The following is a 17,876-nucleotide window of genomic DNA, read 5'->3' as shown; positions in this document are numbered from 1 at the left end:
GTGTCCCAACTTAGCCCATCACAAGCTCTCACGGTCAACGAAGGATATTCCTTCTAGCGGGAAGACCCGATCAGACTCGGAATCCCGGTTACAAGACATTTCGACAATGGTAAAACAATACCAGCAAAGCCACCCAGATGTGCCGACAAATCCCAATAGGAGCTGCACATATCTCGTTCTCAGGGCACACCGGATGAGCAAGACGTCGGGTAAGCCAGCCCAGAGTTGCCCCTGGTAGCCTCGGACATCGCTCAGTTGGACCAACACTTAGAGAAGCACTGGCCCGGGGGGTTAAAATAAAGATGACCCTTGAGTCTGCAGAACCCAAGGGAAAAAAGGCTAGGTGGCGAATGGTAAAACCAATGTTGGGCCATGCTGGAGGAGTTTTATTCAAGGCGAACTGTCAAGGGGTTCCCATTATTACCCAACCGCGTAAGGAACGCAAAATCCGGGAACATAACACCGATATGACGGAAACTAGGGCGGCAGGAGTGGAACAAAACACCAGGCATAAGGCCGAGCCTTCCACCCTTTACCAGGTATATAGATGCATTAATTAAATAAGAGATATTGTGATATCCCAACAAGTAAGCAATGTTCCAACAAGGAACGATCTTCATGTTCCAACAAGGAACAAACTTCAATCTTCACCTGCAACTAACAACGCTATAAGAGGGGCTGAGCAAAGCGGTAACATAGCCAAACAATGGTTTGCTAGGACAAGGTGGGTTAGAGGCTTGGTTCAGCAATATGGGAGGCATGATAAGCAAGTGGTAGGTATCGCAGCATAGGCATAGTAAAAGAGCGAGCAACTAGCAAGCAAAGATAGAAGTGATTTCGAGGGTATGGTCATCTTGCCTGAAATCCCGCAAGGAAGAAGAACGAGTCCATGAAGAAGATAAATGGACGAAGACGAACGAATCCTCACAACACGACGTTATCGGAACCAACCCGAAGAAGCAACACCGGAAAGAAGCAAACAACATAGTAAACAACCCACAAAGACATGGCATGATGCACAACCAAGTATGATGCATGTCCGGTTTTAACGAGGCATGGCTTAGCAAAGTGCACAAACAAAACTACAAGTTAAGTGGAGCTCATTATGCATCGGGATGCATATTGACAAAACACCACATTCCATTATTTAGTTCTCTCTCGTTTATGTACTCAACAATATTAAATGTTGTTAGCATGGCAAGAGGGTGAAGCATAATAAAACTACCTAACTAGGCAAGTTTAAATGAGGCCGGAAACAACGAACAACAAATTCTGGTAAATCCCCATATGCATATTTTAGATTTGGTGCTATTCTGCCCTAAACACAATTTTAGAGTTATTAAACATGCAAATTAAAGCCATCATGTTAAACTAGGCATTTTTATACCCCATTTACATATAAAGATTATTTAATTCAGAGCTACGGTTATTTAGTTATGAATTAAAGCATTTTAACATGGCATAGGAGTAAATTTAACCAAACATCATTTTAGACATTTTAAACATGGATGAAAGTGACATATTAATAAACTAAACAAAATTCTGAGCAAGTTTCATATATAAATCATTTCAATCCGATGCACGAATTGTGAGTTATTATATGCATGAACATGAGGGTCTTTTCTGTAAAACTACAGTCTCAGGATAAATGGCTAAAACGCAGATCTGAAAAAAAAACAGGAACTGGGCCGAATCTGGCCGGCCCCAAAAGTGCACAGGAGTGGGGGCTGCTCACCCTGGGCTGAGGCCCACTACGGAGAGGAGAGGGACGCGCTGGGCCTCGCTGGGTGGCGCTGGGCGGAGGCGTGGCTGCGGTCCACGTAGGCAAAGGAAGGGCGCGGTCAACGGTGACGGACGAGCTCCTCCCGTCCGAAGCAGAGGCGGGAACAGGCACGGCTGTGGCGGCCGGGAATGGGTCCAGGGCGGCGGAGCATGGGAAGATTGGCCGGATCCCGACGTGAACGCTGAGAGGGGGCGGATCCGCCAGCCGGCGCCTTGATCTAAAGCAGAGGAAGCCATGGCCTAGTTCTCTAGCGATGTAGCAGCGATGGGGAGGCAGCAACGGAGGGCGACGGGGTCCTGATGGGGACGGAGTGCTCCGGCGAGGCACCAGATCCAGGAGCGATGGAGATGGCGGGGTGTCTCCATGCGGCGGCGGGACTTGGTCGGCATGAGCGTCGAGGAAGGAGCTCCGGCCATGCTCCATGGCACTGCGGCTCCTATGCAAAGAAACCAGAGAGAGAGGGAACCGGGTGAGAGAGAGAGGGCAACGAGGGAGAGAAGGGAAGGAGAAGGCCGGAAGGGAGGCAGGGGCGCGCAGGGTCCTGCTGCAGGTGGTCGCCGGCTACGAGGGGGTTGGTCCGGTTAGAAATTCGAGGAGGATTTTGGATTTGGGGAGGATCCCAAGGTGGGAGATGCTGGCGGCGGTGGGATGGGACAAGGGTCCTAATTTTTAGGGTTTGTCCAAATAGACTAGGAGTGGAGTATATATATACCTCACAGACTAGGTTAGGGGCTACCTCGTCCCTACGATCGCAATCGGGCGATCGCGGATAAAATAGTTAGGGAGCCCAAATAAGAAAACGATGACGTTTTGTAGATGTTTGGGGATGATCCGGACACAACGGTGGTGACAGTCCGGGTCGGGTTCGGGGAAGTTTCGGACTAGGTTGCGAGGGGTCGATGCACTGTGCAAAGAGGGGTAGGCATGGGCCTAGGTGGATTGTGGAGAGCGGGTTGGTCTGAGAGAAGAGGGGAGAGATGCAGCCCAGCACGATTTCCGGAGACCGAAAACGTCCGACGAAAAGACCGGCTATACGGCCGTTATAGTTAATCGGTTGGGCTATCAAACGAACTCCGAATGTGATGAAACTTGACAGGCGGTCTATCTACACTAAAATAAGACCGCACGCCAACTTTCAACCCATTCCGAGAACATTTTCAGGCCACTTATAAAATACTATTTTGGACATGCCGCGGGCGCGTGCAAGTGTGGTTGGGCTCAGAACGGACAATGGACGGAATTGGGGGAACCCGGACGGATGCAGGTTTTGAAAACATGATGATGCAATGCACGTGATGACATGATGAAATGCAACACGCAAGCAAATGACAAGGCCACAACAGCGAATAACTGGACGACACCTGGCACATCAGTCTCGGGGCGTTACAAACAGAATGGGCCGTATGGTGTGATAAATGTCGTTGCGGCTTGGTCGGACTCCGCCATCTTGATTTGGTGGTAGCCGGAGTATGCGTCGAGGAAACACAATGACTCATGTCCTGCGGTAGCATCGATAATTTGATCAATGCGGAGGAGGGGGAAGGGATCCTTTGGGCAAGCCTTGTTGAGGTCCTTGAAATCGACACATAGGCGCCAGGATTTGTCCTTATTTGGTACCATCACCAGGTTTGCTAGCCAGTCTGGGTGTTTTATTTCTCTAATGAATACGGCCTGCAATAACTTGGCTAGTTCCTCTCCCATTGCTTGTCTCTTATGTTCAGAGAAACGCCGAAGAGCCTGCTTGACCGGCTTGAATCCCTTTAGGATATTGAGGATGTGCTCGGCCAGCCTGCGTGGGATTCCTAGCATGTCTGAGGGGTGCCAGGCGAATATGTCCCAATTCTCGCGCAGGAACTCTTGTAGTGCGGCGTCCACGGCGGGGTTTAACTGTGCCCCAATGGAGGATGTTTTTGTAGGGTCCGTTGGGTCGACTTGGAATTTGACTATTTCATCCGCTGGTTTAAAAGAGGTGGACTTGGATCTCTTGTCAAGTATTACGCCGTCCCTGTTCACCGTGGAGCGTAGCGCAGTTAATTCCTCGGCCGAAAGGGCTTCAGATAATGCCTCGAGGGCCAATGCGGTTGTTTTGTTTTCGGTGCGGAGTGCTGTGTCCGGATCACTAGCGAGAGTGATGATTCCGTTGGGCCCGGGCATTTTGAGCTTCATGTACCCATAATGGGGTATGGCTTGGAAGATCGTGAATGCCTCCTGTCCTAAAAGGGTGTGGTATCCACTACTGAACGGGGCCACTTGGAATGTAATTTCTTTGGACCTATAGTTCTCTGGCGTGCCGAATACCACATCTAGTGTGATTTTCCCAACACAGCGTGCTTCCCGACTGGGGATGATTCCCCTGAAGGTTGTACTGCTTTGCTAAATGCGGTTCCAGTCTATTTCCATTTTTTGAAGAGTTTCCTCATAGATGAGGTTTAATCCACTGCCGCCGTCCATGAGTACTTTGGTGAGTCGAAAGCCGTCCACAATTGGACTGAGGACCAGTGCAGCTGGTGCTCGGGCAGTTTGGAATTTAGGTTCGTCACTGGCATTGAAGGTAATAGCCGTGTCACTCCATGGATTCATTGCTGCTACGTGGCAGATTTCGGCGAGGCTGCGGAGTGTTCGCTTGCGCCTATTATTTGATGCGAAGGTTTCAAAAATTGTTAATACCGAATTGTTATCCACAGGATGGTGCTCTGTTGTATTTGGGATAAGAAGATCCTCACCACTTTTGGCCACCTGCCGGAGTATCCAACATGCTCTAAGGTTGTGCGTTGGTATGGTATCCGCTATGCTATGAATTTTGCAGGGTCCGTTAAGCCATCCCTCCAATACGGTTGCATGCCCTGTAGAGGGTTTTTGTTTCTTTGTAACTAACTCGGGTGTCTTATGATAGTGCACCCTTTTACTTCGGACTGGTGTATATTCTGAGCCGGATTATCCCAAAATTTCGTTTCGGTTTTCCAGGCGCTTTCCATCGCATAGTACTTTCGTACTATGGATGCAAGTCAGTGAAGCGTGATATGTCATGGCGACTTAAGGCGTTAAGGATTCCCTTGTCCATGCAATTATTGCGGAAAAATGAGACTGCGTCTTCCTCGCGACAGTCCTTAACCTTGTTCATCACAAGGAGGAATCTGGCCCAATAATGATGTACTGTTTCATGGGGCTCTTGCCTGATGTGGGAAAGATCATTTATGTCTGGGTGGGTGGGTGGAATTGAGTCCGAACCCCTACCCAATCTAAGACCCAGGGGCCTAGGAGTTTCCAATCTTGGAAGTTCGGGTTCCAGAGTGCTGCCCGATAAGTCTGGCCCGCTGCCTGATTCTAGGTTCAGGGCTTGGGTGATGTCCTCCCGTAAGCGGGTATCCGGCTCAGAGAGCTCGGGAATCCGGACATAGTTAGTCCTCAAAATAGAGGAAGAATCGCCGCATTGTTCCTCCACTACTGCGATATGGTGGGTGACCGGTGGAGAGTTAATCTCCCTTTGATCGGGTTTAAGCCCAATCCGATCATAGTCTGTAGCGACTCCCAAGGCGGCAATACGATCCAAGAGCTCGTTTAGGGAAGAGAGCTCCATTGGATCCATCTGCTCGGCGAATTCCGAGCCGACATGGAGGCTGTTTTCGATGACCCGAGAAGTCATCGTCGGGGCAGCAACCAAACGGGCGGTCATGATGAAACTGCCTAGCCGGAGAGTTTGGCCGACAGCCAGGGCTCCCCCGGCGGTGATGTTGTTTTTAACAACAAGACGAGGCATCCTTCCTTATGGTGACGGCATAGAGGAACTCTCAATGAAAGCACCAATGTCAGTGTCAAAACTGGCGGATCTTGGGTAGGGGGTCCCGAACTGTGCGTCCAAGGCGGATGGTAACAGGAGGCAGGGGACACGATGTTTTACCCAGGTTTGGGCCCTCTTGATGGAGGTAAAACCCTACGTCCTGCTTGATTATTCTTGATAATATGAGTAGTACAAGAGTTGATCTACCACGAGATCGGAGAGGCTAAACCCTAGAAGCTAGCCTATGGTATGATTATATGTTGTCCTACAGACTAAAACCCCGGTTTATATAGACACCGGAGAGGGCTAGGGTTACACAAGGTCGGTTACAAAGGAGGAGATATACATATCCATATTGCCTAGCTTGCCTTCTACGCCAAGTAGAGTCCCATCCGGACACGGGATGAAGTCTTCAATCTTGTATCTTCATGGTCCAACAGTCCGGCCAAAGGATATAATCCGGATGTCCAGATACCCCCTAATGCAGGACTCCCTCAATACCAATACGAAAGTGCAACAACCTACACCGATGCTAAAGCTGTGTCTAGAGCTTCGACTATTTGTAAAGTTGTGTCTAGAGCTTCGACTATTTGTAAAGAGTCACTCTTGTTGTCTTCTTCCAATTTTCTCCTCCATGCAAACAACTATGTATATGTTTCAATGAAAAATTTCAAATGATACCACTATTTGCCAAATCGTTGTTACATGATCTCTCTTAGTTGTGGTAGCTTTAGAACTTTTTGTGTCAAAATATGACAGCAATATCTTACGTCGCTTCATTTGCCAATGAAAGGACAATGTGCGACAATATGGTCTATAAATGATTCTTCTAATTGAATGCTCCGAAATTTTATGAAAGATAACACAAAATTGAATCTCGTTAACTAAGTTACACTCCCCTCATGTGTCCAAAACACGTGTATCTAGAAAGGCTGAAGGCGTCGTAATTGTACTGGTTAGGTTTTATAAATGTATCTTCCACGTGTGTAATAAAACAAAAAAACTATAATTCAGGCAAACAACCCTCCATAAACTCTACCCGTGAACTTATTTTCTCATCCCGCCTTTTAAAATATGACATTTGCATTAACAACCCCGCCATCACACAAAATTCCCTATATTCATATTTAAACCCTTAGCCACCACAGAAAGAATACCCTAGATTTACATCTTGCTTGTTGCGAAACACCCATTTGGTACCAATGATGTTGTGGTTGTTGTCGGGCTTCTCGACCAATGTCCAAACTTGGTTTCTCTCAAAATTATGTAGCTCTTCATGCATAGCGTTTATCCAATCTGGATCTTCCAATACTTCTTCAACCTTCATAAGTTCAATGCTAGAGATGAATGAATAGTTTTCACAAAAGTTAGCTAAACGAGTTTTTGAGTGAGTGATTCTCCCGGTTTGTATATCATTGAGGATTTGCTCTACGGGATGATCTTTGGCAATTCTTGCTCGAACTCGTGAGAGCTTTTTCTTGGGTCTTCGTTGAAAATCTTCTTCATCTTGTTCTTCTTCTTGGCCTTCTTCATTGTTGACATCGTCGTTCTCTTGTCGTGGTGGAGAAGGAGGTTGTTGATGTTCGTCTTGACGTATTTCCTCGTTTTCTTCATCTTGATGTGTCCCACTTGTGGATGCTTCCGTGTCGATTCTTGGTTCACCTTGTCGTGAAGTAGAAGCTTCCACTTGGACGGATGAAGTACTCTCCTTCACCTCCGTTGGACGAATTTTGCCAATGGACAAGTCTTGAATTGCTTCTGAAGGGTCTTTGTCTCCTACATCAATTGGCAATTGCTCTACTTGCGAGCCATTAGATTCATCAAACTTCACATCTACCGTCTCTTCGACCTTTCGGGTGAAATTGTTGTAGACACGGTAAGTGTGAGAGTTTGAGCCATAACCAAGTAGAAAACCTTCATGAGATTTAGGAGCAAACTTTGAACGACGATGCTTATCAAGAATGTAGCACTTTGAGCCGAATACTCGAAAGTATCCAACTTGAGGTTTGTTAGCGGTGAGAAGCTCGTATGCCGTCTTGCCGAGTAGCTTGTGAAGGTATAAGCGATTTGCTGCGTGACAAGCTGTCTCAACTGTTTCTGCCCAAAAGTGCTTTGGCGTCTTGTATTCATCAAGCATCGTTCTTGCCATTTCGATGAGCGTCCGGTTCTTCCTCTCAACAACTCCATTTTGTTGAGGTGTATACGTAGCCGAGAACTCGTGTGAAATCCCTTCTTCGTTAAGAAAGGTGTCCACATTTGCGTTCTTGAACTCCGTTCTGTTGTCACTCCGAACCTTCTTGATCTTCACATCAAACTGATTTTGGGCCTTCCTAGCGAAGTTTCTGAAGATCTTCTGGACCTGCGATTTGTCATTAAGGAAGAACACCCACGTAAATCTTGAAAAATCATCAACTATAACTAGACCAAAAGAATTTCCACCGAGACTCTTGTAGGCGTTGGGACCAAAAAGATCCATGTGAAGTAGCTCGAGTGGCCTCCTTGTGGTCATGATGTTCTTCACGGGATGTCTTCCTCCAACCTGTTTACATGCTTGACAAGCACTGCAAAGTCTATCCTTATCAAATATGACATCGTTGACTCCAAGGATATGATTTCCTTTAATAAGCTTGTCAAGGTTTCTCATGCCAACGTGACCTAGTCGTCTATGCCACAACCAACCTTTTGAGGATTTAGCAACAAAGCAAGTTTTAGGTTGTGCCTTTTTAGAGAAATCGACAATGTAAAGATCTCCTCTACGCATACCCGTAAAGACCATTTTATGATTGTCTCGACGAAATACTTGGCAATCTACCTCAGTAAATAGGACATTCAAACCGAAATCAGCAAGTCTAGATACTGAAAGTAAGTTGTAGCCCAGAGATTCAACGAGAATGACATTTTGAATGGAACTATCATGTGAGATGGCCACCTTACCAAGGCCAACCACTTTACCCTTTGAATTATCACCAAAGGTGACATATTTTCGAGGGCCGTCATTTTCAGCAAGCTCACGAAACATCTCTTCATCTCCGGTCATATGATCAGTACATCCACTATCAAGAACCCATTCCTTTCCTCCTGATTCATATCCCCGGAGATTTGCCATAAGACCAAAATGTCTCATTGCATCATCAAGATCGAAGTCACTATCATCATCATCATAATATTCATGTTCATCGTGATCTTGTGATTCATCATTTCCTAGAGAGGGTAATTCATCAGATAAATGATCATCAAAGTGGTCACTTTTATGAATTCTTATAGCTTTGAGTATGATATCATTAATGATTCCAACATCACCTTTAGCATGCTTAAGATTGGCAAGTTCAAAAAGACATTTACCAAAACTAGGATCACTAGAGTTCATCTTACTCAAGGCAATAGATTTATGGAGAATTTCATTCAAAATTTTCAAGGAATGATCGGGAAATCGTTCCTCAAGAAATTTCCATATAGTATGGGCACAACTTTGAGTAGGCAAACTAGCAATCAAGTTTTTGGGCAATCCTCTAATGATGAGCTCAATAGTTCTAAGATTGCGAATCATGTCAATATCTTCATCTAGGGTGGGATGCAAAGGATCAATATGAGGTGCACAAGGGCTAGCAATATATTTGTTCAAATGATATTGATTGAAGATTACAAGCATCTCATTTTTCCACTCATGAAAATACTTTCCATCAAGAATAGGCACTCTATGTCTAAGACTCCCTAGAGTAGACACATCCATCTTCCTCCAATGGTGATTAAACCAAGGCAATGGAGACCAATGCTCTGATACCACTTGTAGGATCTAGAAGTAGATGTGTCTAGAGGGGGGTGATTAGACACATAATGCTCAAGTTGCAATTTTTAAGCTTTTTTGGTTTAAGTGGAGTTTAGGCACAATTTCAGCACACACAATACATATCAAGCAAGCATGCAAAGAGTATATGAGCAGCGGAATGTAAAGCATGCAACTTGCAAGAATGTAAAGAGAAGGGTTTGTAGAATTCAAACGCAATTGGAGACATGGATGTTTTTCCCGTGGTTCGGATAGGTGGTGCTATCCTACATCCACGTTGATGGAGACTTCAACCCACGAAGGGTAACGGTTGCGCGAGTCCACACAGGGCTCCACCCAAGGGTAACGGTTGCGCGAGTCCACACAGGGCTCCACCCATGAAGGGTCCACGAAGAAGCAACCACCCACAAAGGGTCCACGAAGAAGCAACCTTGTCTATCCCACCATGGCCATCGCCCACACAGGACTTGCCTCACTAGCGGTAGATCTTCACGAAGTAGGCGATCTCCTTGCCCTTACAAACTTCTTGGTTCAACTCCACAATCTTGTCGGAGGCTCCCAAGTGACACCCAGCCAATCTAGGAGACACCACTCTCCAAGAAGTAACAAATGGTGTGTAGGTAATGAACTCCTTGCTCTTGTGCTTCAAATGATAGTCTCCCCAACACTCAACTCTCTCTCATAGGATTTGGATTTGGTGGAAAGAAGATTTGAGTGGAAAGCAACTTGGGAAAGGCTAGAGATCAAGATTCATATGGTAGGAATGGAATATCTTGGTCTCAACACATGAGTAGGTGGTTCTCTCTCAAAACATATGAGTTGGAATGGTGTATGCGTTCTGATGGCTCTCTCAACGAATGAAGAGGAGGTGGAGGGGTATATATAGCCTCCACACAAAATCCAACCGTTACACACAGTTTTCCAATCTCGGTGGGACCGAATCAACAAACTCGGTCGGACCGAAAAGGTAAACCTAGTGACCGTTAGAGATTTTCGGTGGGACTGACATGCAACTCGGTAGGAACGATATGGTTAGGGTTTGGGCATAACGTAATCTTGGTGAGACCGATTACACAAACTCGGTGAGACCGAGTTTGGTAATAAGCTAACCAGAGAGTTGGTCAGGTAAACTCGGTGGGACCGATTTGCTCTTTCGGTGAGACCGAAAAGTTACAAAAAGGAAATAGAGAGTTTACACTGCAATCTCGGTGGGACCGATTGCATATCTCGGTGAGACCGAAAATATTGCAATAGGTAACAGAGAGTTTGCAGGCCCATCTCGGTGAGACCGAGATCCCTATCGGTAGAACCGAATTGCTAGGGTTTGGCAGTGGCTTATGACAAGTGAAACTCGGTGGCGCCGGATAGAAAGAATCGGTAGGACCGAGTTTGGCTTAGGGTTTAGGTCATTTGTGGAAGTGGGAAAGTAGCTGAGGATTTTGGAGCATATCATTAAGCACATGAAGCAAGAGGCTCATTAAGCAACACCTCATCCCTCCTTGATAGTATTGGCTTTTCCTATGGACTCAATGTGATCTTGGATCACTAAAATGTAAAATGAGAAGTCTTGAGCTTGAAGCTTTAGCCAATCCTTTGTCCTTAGCATCTTGAAGGAGTTCCCACAACCTTTAGTCCATGCCACTCCATTGTTGAACTTATCTGAAACATGCTAGATAGAAATGTTAGTCCAACAAGAGATATGTTGTCATCAATTATCAAAACCACCTAGGGAGCACTTGTGCTTTCAATCTCCCCCTTTTTGGTAATTGATGGCAACATACATCAAAGCTTTAGATAAAGATATAAAGAACAGCAAGTAAAGCTTTGGAAGAACATGTAACAAGCATAGGCTCCCCCTACATGTATGCACTCATGTAAATATGAAATATGGAGGCATGTGAAAACATAACCATGACAGAGTAGGCAATGTGTTACATGTATCTTGGCCATATGCATTAAAGCAAAAGATTATCAAGGAAAATACCTTCATGCTCATGAGTCCTTCTTGCAAACAGTATGTACATAAGCAAGAACTCCTCATACTCATGATTTTGATGCATATACTTACCTTGTGGTCTTGAGTTGGTTTAGGATGGAATGAACCTGCACAAACAAGGTTAGATAACACAGGTACATCCACTGGCCAGAGCAAACAAAAGAAACCACAAGAATGCCAAGACTGGGATGACATGTAGAGAGTGAGTACAAGGTACCATATTGAATTCAACATGTCCCCAAGAATAAAGATATGCAATGAATTTGACTGATTTCTTTCCTTTAGGTGTCTTGCTCTCCCTGAATCTTACATGGGATATTGGGAGAAGATAGGAAACAGAAAATCAGAGCTGAAGGATATGAATAGAACTAAATTCAAATGAGTTCATATGAACATGTCTTTCCCCCAAAAAGACATGTGGCATCTCTCCTCTTGAACATCAAGCATCTGGGATCCTTGAGTATTCTCTCCCCCTTGGAGATTTCTTTCTTCCCCTTAATATATGGGATCCTTGAGTATTCTCTCCCCCTTAGTACTTTCTCCTTTGTAGGTGATAAGCTTTTGATGTGATCTCTCTCTCTCTCTGATGATAAGCTTTGATGTGATCTCTCTCTCCCCCTTTGAAATCAATTTCCAAGAAGGTTTTTCCTAGAATCCGTCGAATAGGTTTGGTCCTTGAGATTCAGTACAAAGCAGTGAATAAAACTGTGATGCTTGTAGAGGATAAGATTCATTGAGTGGAGCTGGATCAGAAGAAATATAGAATATGTGGCAAACTGTTTTTCCTGTTGCGAAATAGGTGGCACCGAGTGGCATGTTTCGGTAGTACCGAAGGGATTCGGTTGGACCGAGAATAGCTATTTGGTGAAACCGAGTTCATCACAGAGAGAAACACTTGTCACCTCAGCTCACTAGTCAAGTAAGATCTCACAAAGATTTGCAATGAATTAGCTGAAAGATTTGCAAGGAATTTGATGCAGAATTATGCAGAACAAAAATCAAAAAGAAAAGGGCAAAAGTTTCTAGACGAAGTTTTTTTTTGATTGAACAAGAAAGAAACAAATATGCAAGGGACAAATGCAATGACTCAGAAAAGAACACAAGAGAACTTCATCTAGAATTGGGCGGTGACATAGTCACCTATGTTAGAGTATATTGACTTAGGAGTCAAGTGAGAACACTTGATCATAGGTCATACTATCGTTTAAGCTCAAAATGGGGTTACCATTTTTCGTTTAAGCATCTTGATGTATTCACATCTTGTTGAGTTGCTTTGACTCATGTCTTGGAGTAAAGCTTCTCTAAGATGGAATAACATACCTTGGGTGGTGATGTGGTTCTTGCTCATGTAGTTGAACTTGTGTGGGTGCTCAAGGTTGATGTAGCTCATCGAGAGTTGGGAGCACCACTTGGAGTTTGAGTTCATCTACCTACATGGGTTAGTTCTTGCAAGGAAAAGCACTTGTGTATCTAAAAATCACAATCATGAAGCTTAATATAGAATTTGTCAAAGGATATGTTTCATGGTTTTGTGCTTCATTGTCTTCAACCACTATTGTGTAGAGTCTTGGTCTTGTAGAGATTGCTCAAGATGTGAGTGAGTCGCAATCTCATGGAATTAGATTCAACCAAGCACCTACATGGGTTAGGCAACATGCAAGGTGCAAATATATCCAAGACATAAGATAGTTATCATAAGAGATATATCATGGATTAGTCATAAGCTCATGTCTTGCATGTATCCAATGGAGTTTCTACTCCAAGTTTGAAGCATCAATGATGTTCAATTCTTCTCTCAACCTGCAAAACACTTTCTCATCAAGCGGTTTAGTGAATATATCCGCTAATTGCTTATCGGTGCGAACATCCTTAAGATTGATGTCACCCTTAGCAACATGATCTTGAATGAAATGATGACGAACTTCAATATGCTTAGTTCGAGAATGTTGTACAGGATTATGACCAATTTTGATAGCACTTTCATTGTCACAAATCAGTGGAACATGTTTCACATAAATTCCATAATCTTTAAGAGTTTGGGTCATCCAAAGTAATTGAGCACAACATGAACCAGCGGCAATGTATTCCGCTTCGGCGGTGGATAAGGATACTGAGTTTTGTTTCTTGGAAGACCAAGACACAAGAGATCTGCCAAGAAATTGACAAGTACCCGAAGTGGACTTTCTATCAACCTTGTCTCCGGCATAATCCGAGTCGGAATAGCCAACAAGATCAAAAGAAGACCTCTTAGGATACCAAATGCCAAAATTTGGTGTATGGATTAAATATCTCACTATCCTTTTCACAGCCTTAAGATGACAATCTTTAGGAGCAGCTTGATATCGTGCACACATGCACACACTTAGCATAATATCGGGACGTGAAGCACATAGGTATAACAATGAACCAATCATAGAGTGATAAACCTTTTGATCAACCGGTTCACCATCTTTAGTTAAATCATTATGTCCACTAGTAGGCATGGGTGTAGACATACCTTTGCATTCTTGCATATTGAACTTCTTGAATAAGTCCTTGGTGTACTTTGTTTGAGAGACAAATGTACCTTCCTTAGTTTGCTTGATTTGCAATCCGAGAAAGAATTTGAGTTCACTCATCATAGACATCTCAAACTTCTCTGACATTAGCTTTCCAAACTTTTCACTAAAGAGAGGGTTAGTTGAACCAAATATGATATCATCAACATAAATTTGGCATACAAATAGTTCTCCATTAACCCTTTTAGTAAAAAGAGTAGAATCAATTTTACCAATTTCAAAACCACTTGTAGTAAGGAACTTGGTCAAGCATTTATACCATGCTCTAGGAGCTTGTTTAAGACCATAAAGAGCTTTGTGAAGTTTGTAAACATGATTTGGTTTCTTAGGATTGATAAAGCCGGGAGGTTGTTTGACATAAACTTCCTCCTCTATTTCACCATTTAGAAAAGCACTTTTAATGTCCATTTGGTACAAGGTGATATTATGGTGATTAGCATAGGCAAGTAAGATGCGAATGGACTCAAGTCTAGCAACGGGAGCATACGTCTCACCATAGTCCATACCTTCGACTTGTGTGTATCCTTGGGCGACGAGACGTGCTTTGTTGCGAACCACTTGTCCATCTTCATCTTGCTTGTTGCGAAACACCCATTTGGTACCAATGATGTTGTGGTTGTTGTCGGGCTTCTCGACCAATGTCCAAACTTGGTTTCTCTCAAAATTATGTAGCTCTTCATGCATAGCGTTTATCCAATCTGGATCTTCCAATACTTCTTCAACCTTCATAGGTTCAATGCTAGAGATGAATGAATAGTTTTCACAAAAGTTAGCTAAACGAGTTTTTGAGTGAGTGATTCTCCCGGTTTGTATATCATTGAGGATTTGCTCGACGGGATGATCTTTGGCAATTCTTGCTCGAACTCGTGAGAGCTTTTGCTTGGGTCTTCGTTGAACATCTTCTTCATCTTGTTCTTCTTCTTGGCCTTCTTCATTGTTGACGTCGTCGTTCTCTTGTCGTGGTGGAGAAGGAGGTTGTTGATGTTCGTCTTGACGTATTTCCTCGTTTTCTTCATCTTGATGTGTCCCACTTGTGGATGCTTCCGTGTCGATTCTTGGTTCACCTTGTCGTGAAGTAGAAGCTTCCACTTGGACGGATGAAGTACTCTCCTTCACCTCTGTTGGACGAATTTTGCCAATGGACAAGTCTTGAATTGCTTCTGAAGGGTCTTTGTCTCCTACATCAATTGGCAATTGCTCTACTTGCGAGCCATTAGATTCATCAAACTTCACATCTACCGTCTCTTCAACCTTTCGGGTGAAATTGTTGTAGACACGGTAAGTGTGAGAGTTTGAGCCATAACCAAGTAGAAAACCTTCATGAGATTTAGGAGCAAACTTTGAACGACGATGCTTATCAAGAATGTAGCACTTTGAGCCGAATACTCGAAAGTATCCAACTTGAGGTTTGTTACCGGTGAGAAGCTCGTATGCCGTCTTGCCGAGTAGCTTGTGAAGGTATAAGCGATTTGCTGCGTGACAAGCTGTCTCAACTGCTTCTGCCCAAAAGTGCTTTGGCGTCTTGTATTCATCAAGCATCGTTCTTGCCATTTCGATGAGCGTCCGGTTCTTCCTCTCAACAACTCCATTTTGTTGAGGTGTATACGTAGCCGAGAACTCGTGTGAAATCCCTTCTTCGTTAAGAAAGGTGTCCACATTTGCGTTCTTGAACTCCGTTCTGTTGTCACTCCGAACCTTCTTGATCTTCACATCAAACTGATTTTGGGCCTTCCTAGCGAAGTTTCTGAAGATCTTCTGGACCTGCGACTTGTCATTAAGGAAGAACACCCACGTAAATCTTGAAAAATCATCAACTATAACTAGACCAAAAGAATTTCCACCGAGACTCTTGTAGGCGTTGGGACCAAAAAGATCCATGTGAAGTAGCTCGAGTGGCCTCCTTGTGGTCATGATGTTCTTCACGGGATGTCTTCCTCCAACCTGTTTACCTGCTTGACAAGCACTGCAAAGTCTATCCTTATCAAATATGACATCGTTGACTCCAAGGATATGATTTCCTTTAATAAGCTTGTCAAGGTTTCTCATGCCAACGTGACCTAGTCGTCTATGCCACAACCAACCTTTTGAGGATTTAGCAACAAAGCAAGTTTTAGGTTGTGCCTTTTTAGAGAAATCGACAATGTAAAGATCTCCTCTACGCATACCCGTAAAGACCATTTTATGATTGTCTCGACGAAATACTTGGCAATCTACCTCAGTAAATAGGACATTCAAACCGAAATCAGCAAGTCTAGATACTGAAAGTAAGTTGTAGCCCAGAGATTCAACGAGCATGACATTTTGAATGGAACTATCATGTGAGATGGCCACCTTACCAAGGCCAACCACTTTACCCTTTGAATTATCACCAAAGGTGACATATTTTCGAGGGCCGTCATTTTCAGCAAGCTCACGAAACATCTCTTCATCTCCGGTCATATGATCAGTACATCCATTATCAAGAACCCATTCCTTTCCTCCTGATTCATATCCCCGGAGATTTGCCATAAGACCAAAATGTCTCATTGCATCATCAAGATCGAAGTCACTATCATCATCATCATAATATTCATGTTCATCGTGATCTTGTGATTCATCATTTCCTAGAGAGGGTAATTCATCAGATAAATGATCATCAAAGTGGTCACTTTTATGAATTCTTATAGCTTTGAGTATGATATCATTAATGATTCCAACATCACCTTTAGCATGCTTAAGATTGGCAAGTTCAAAAAGACATTTACCAAAACTAGGATCACTAGAGTTCATCTTACTCAAGGCAATAGATTTATGGAGAATTTCATCCAAAGTTTTCAAGGAATGATCGGGAAATCGTTCCTCAAGAAATTTCCATATAGTATGGGCACAACTTTGAGTAGGCAAACTAGCAATCAAGTTTTTGGGCAATCCTCTAATGATGAGCTCAATAGTTCTAAGATTGCGAATCATGTCAATATCTTCATCTAGGGTGGGATGCAAAGGATCAATATGAGGTGCACAAGGGCTAGCAATATATTTGTTCAAATGATATTGATTGAAGATTACAAGCATCTCATTTTTCCACTCATGAAAATACTTTCCATCAAGAATAGGCACTCTATGTCTAAGACTCCCTAGAGTAGACACATCCATCTTCCTCCAATGGTGATTAAACCAAGGCAATGGAGACCAATGCTCTGATACCACTTGTAGGATCTAGAAGTAGATGTGTCTAGAGGGGGGTGATTAGACACATAATGCTCAAGTTGCAATTTTTAAGCTTTTTTGGTTTAAGTGGAGTTTAGGCACAATTTCAGCACACACAATACATATCAAGCAAGCATGCAAAGAGTATATGAGCAGCGGAATGTAAAGCATGCAACTTGCAAGAATGTAAAGAGAAGGGTTTGTAGAATTCAAACGCAATTGGAGACACGGATGTTTTTCCCGTGGTTCGGATAGGTGGTGCTATCCTACATCCACGTTGATGGAGACTTCAACCCACGAAGGGTAACGGTTGCGCGAGTCCACACAGGGCTCCACCCAAGGGTAACGGTTGCGCGAGTCCACACAGGGCTCCACCCATGAAGGGTCCACGAAGAAGCAACCACCCACAAAGGGTCCACGAAGAAGCAACCTTGTCTATCCCACCATGGCCATCGCCCACACAGGACTTGCCTCACTAGCGGTAGATCTTCACGAAGTAGGCGATCTCCTTGCCCTTACAAACTTCTTGGTTCAACTCCACAATCTTGTCGGAGGCTCCCAAGTGACACCCAGCCAATCTAGGAGACACCACTCTCCGAGATTGGATCTGTCTCTCTGTCTCTCTTTGTTTCTGCGTTCTCAGATTCTTCCCTTTAACCGTTTCTTATATTCCCGGAGATCCGTAACTCCGATTGGGCTGAAATTTTAACATGATCTCTATCCGGATATTAGCTTTCTTGCGGCGAAAGAAGGGCACCAACCGCCTTACGGGTGGCCACGAGGGTCAGGGG

This window comes from Triticum urartu, chromosome 2A, assembly GCF_056163025.1.
Source record: "Triticum urartu cultivar PI428250 chromosome 2A, HENAU_Tu73, whole genome shotgun sequence".
Taxonomy (NCBI): Eukaryota; Viridiplantae; Streptophyta; class Magnoliopsida; order Poales; family Poaceae; genus Triticum; species Triticum urartu.
The sequence above is the reverse complement of the archived record's forward strand: the minus strand, read 5'-3'. Positions refer to the sequence as shown.